The sequence below is a fragment of the Pan paniscus genome, chromosome 11 (genome assembly GCF_029289425.2).
Source record: "Pan paniscus chromosome 11, NHGRI_mPanPan1-v2.0_pri, whole genome shotgun sequence".
NCBI classification, from domain to species: Eukaryota; Metazoa; Chordata; class Mammalia; order Primates; family Hominidae; genus Pan; species Pan paniscus.
Genome location: NC_073260.2, coordinates 100,576,611 through 100,580,501, shown reverse-complemented (window position 1 = coordinate 100,580,501; position 3,891 = coordinate 100,576,611).

The following is a 3,891-nucleotide window of genomic DNA, read 5'->3' as shown; positions in this document are numbered from 1 at the left end:
GAGCAGTGGTTTATAATTCTTCTTGAAGAGGTCCATCACATCCCTTTTAAGTTGCTTCCTAGGTGTTTTATTCTCTTTGCAGCAATTGTGAAAGGGAGTTCACTCATGATTTGGCTCTCTTTTTGTCTATTATTGGTGTATAGGAATGCTTGTGTTTTTTGCACATTGATTTTGTATCCTGAGACTTTTCTGAAGTTGTTTATCAGCTTAAGGAGATTTTGGACTGAGACAATGGGGTTTTATAAATATACAATCAGTCATTGGCAAACAGAGACAATTTGACTTCTTCTTTTCCTATGTGAATCACTTTACTTCTTTCTCTTGCTGGATTGCCCTGGCCAGAACTTCCAACACTATGTTGAATAGGAGTGGTGTGTTGCAGGAAGTCAGGGACCCCAAACATAGGGACTGGCTGAAGCCGCGGCAGAAGTACATAAATTGTGAAGATTTGACGGACATTTATTAGTTCCCCAAATTAATACTTTTATAATTTCTTATGCCTGTCTTTACTTCAGTCTCTGAACATAAATTATGAAGATTTCATGGACATTTATTACTTCCCCAATCAATACTCTTATAATTCCCTATGCCTGTCTTTAATCTCTTAGTCCTGTCATCTTCATAAGCTGAGGATGTATGTCACCTCAGGACCATGTGATGATTGTGTTATCTGTACAAATTGTTTGTAAAACATGTGTGTTTGAACAATATGAAATCTGGGCATCCTAAAAAAAGAACAGGATAACAGTGATTTTCAGGGAATGAGGGAGATAACCATAGGGTCTGACTGCCTGCGGGGCCAGGCAGAACAGAGTCATATTTCTCTTATTGCAGAAAACAAATAGGAGAAATATTGCTGAATTCTTTTCCAAGGAATAACCCTAGGAAAGGAATGCATTCCCAGTGGTGGGTCTATGGATGTCTGCTCTGGGAGTGTCTGTCTTATGTGGTTGAGGATTAGGGATGAAATACACCCTGGTCTCCTGCAGCACCCTCAGGCTTACTAGGATTGAGAAATTCCAGCCTGGTGAATTCTAGTCAGACCAGTTGTCTGCTCTCAAACACTGTTTCCTGTTAAGATGTTTATCAATGACAATGCATGCCCAGCAGGACATGGAACCTCATCAGTAATTCTAATTTTGCCCTGGCCTTGAGATCTTGCTCTGCCTCTCTGCCCTTGTGGTCTTTTATTGCCCTTTCAAGCATGTGATCTTTGTGACTTACTCCCTGTTCATACCCCCCTCCCCTTTTGAAATCCCTAATAAAAACTTGCTGGTTTTGCAGCTCAAGGGGCACCACAGAACCTACCAATAGGTGATGTCACCCCTGGAGGCCCAGCTGTAAAATTCCTCTCTTTTGTACTCTTTATTTCTCAGACTGGCCGACACTTAGGGAAAATAGAAAAGAACCTACGTTGAAATATTGGTGGCTGTTTCCCCCGATAGTGGTGAGAAAGGGCCTCCTTGTCTTGTGCCAGTTTTCAAAGGGAATGCTTCCAGCTTTTGCCCATTTAGTATGATATTGGCTGTGGGTTTGTTATAAATAGCTGTTATTATTTTGAGATACTTTCCATCAGTACCTAGTTTATTGAGACTTTTTAGCATGAAGGGGCATTGGATTTTATCAAAGGTCCTTTCTGCATCTATTGAGATGATCATGTGGTTTTTGTCATTGGTTCTGTTTATGTGATGGATTATGTTTATTGATTGTTGTATGTTGAACCAGCCTTGCATCCCAGGAATGAAGCTGACTTGATCGTGGTGGATAACCTTTTTGATGTGCCGCTAGATTTGGTTTGCCAGTATTTTATTGAAGATTTTCACATCAATTTTCATCAGGGATATTGGCCTGAAATTTTCTTTTTTTGTTGTGTCTTTGTCAGGTTTTTGTATCAGGATGATGCTGGCCTCATAAAATGAGTTAGTGAGGAGTCCCTCTTTTCCCACTGTTTGGAATAGTTTCAGAAGGAATGGTACCAGCTTCTCTTTGTACCTCTGGTAGAATTCAGCTGTGATCCATCTGGTCCTGGGCTTCTTTTTTGTTGGTAGTCTAATAATTACTGCCTCAATTTAAGAACTTGTTACTGTTCTATTCAGGGATTCAACTTCTTCCTGGTTTAGTCTTGGGAGGGTGGGTGTGTCCAGGAATTTATCCATTTCTTCTTGATTTTGTAGTTTACTTGCATAGAGGTGTTTATAGTATTCTCTCATGGTAGTCTGTATTTCTGTGGGATCAGTGGTGATATCCCCTTTATCATTTTTTATTGTGTCTATTTGATTCTTTTCTCTTTTCTTCTTTATTAGTCTGGCTAGCAATCTATTTTGTTGATCTTTTCAAAAAACCAGCTTCTGGATTTATTGATTTTTAGAAGGGTTTTCATGTCTCTAGCTCCTTCAGTTCGGCTCTGATCTTAGTTAATTCTTGTCTTCTGCTAGCTTTTGAGTTTGTTCTTGCTTCTCTAGTTCTTTTAATTGTGATGTTAGGGTGTCAATTTTAGGTGTTTTCTGCTTTCTCCTGTGAGCATTCAGTGCTATAAATTTCCCTCTAAACACTGCTTTAGCTGTATCCAAGAGATTTTCCTATGTTGTATCTTTGTTCTCATTGGTTTCAAAGAACATATTTATTTCTGCCTTAATTTCTTTATTTACCCAGTAGTCATTCAGGAGCACGTTGTTCAGTTTCCATGTAGTTGTGGGGTTTTGAGTGAGTTTCTTAATCCTGAATTCTAATTTGATTGCACTGGGGCCTGAGAGACTGTTTGTTATGATTTCTGTTCTTTTGCATTTGCTGAGGAGTGTTTTACTTCCAGTTATTTGGTCAATTTTAGAATAAGTGCAATGTGGTGCTGAGAAGAATGTACATTTTGTTGATTGGGGTGGAGAAGTCTGCAGATACCTACTATGTCCACTAGGTCCAGAGCTGAGTTCAAGTCCTGAATATTCTTGTTAATTTTCTCTCATCGATCTGTCTAATATTGACAGTGGTTTGTTAAAGTCTCTCAGTGTTATTGTGTGGGAGTCTATGTCTCTTTGTAGGTCTCTATGACCTTGCTTTATGAATCTGGGTGCTCCTGTATTGGGTGCATAAATATTTAGGGTAGTTAGCTCTTCTTGTTGCATCGATCCCTTTACCATTATATAATGGCCTGCTTTGTCTTTTTTGATCTTTGTTGGTTTAAAGTCTGTTTTATCAGAGACAAGTATTGCAACCTCTGCTTTATTTGGCTTTCCATTTGCTTGGTAAATACTCCTCCATTCTTTTATTTTGAGCCTATATATGTCCTTGTATGTGAGATGGGTCTCCTGAATACCACACCAGTGGGTCTTGACTCTATCCAATTTTCCAGTCTGTGTCTTTTAATTGGGACATTTAGCCCATTTATATTTAAGGTTAATATTGTTATGTGTGAATTTGATTCTGTCATTATGATGCTAGCTGGTTATTTTGCCTGTTAGTTGATGTAGTTTCTTCATAGTGTCAATGGTCTTTATAATTTGGTATATTTTTGCAGTGACAGATACTGGTTGTTCCTTTCCATGTTTAGTGCTTCCTTCAGGAGCTCTTGTAAGGCAGGCCTGCTGGTGACAAAATCTCTCAGCATTTGCTTGTCTGTAAAGGATTTTATTTATCCTTCACTTATGAAGCTTAGTTTTGCTGGATATGAAATTCTGGGTTGAAAATTCTTTTCTTTAAGAATGGTGAATATTGGCCCCCACTCTCTTCTGTCTTGTAGGGTTTCTGCCAAGAGATCCACTGTTAGTCTGATGGGCTTCCCTTTGTGGGTAACCCGACCTTTCTCTCTGGCTGCCCTTAACATTTTTTCCTTCATATCAACCTTGGTGAATCTGACGATTATGTGTCTTGGGGTTGCTGTTCTCAAGGAGTATCTTT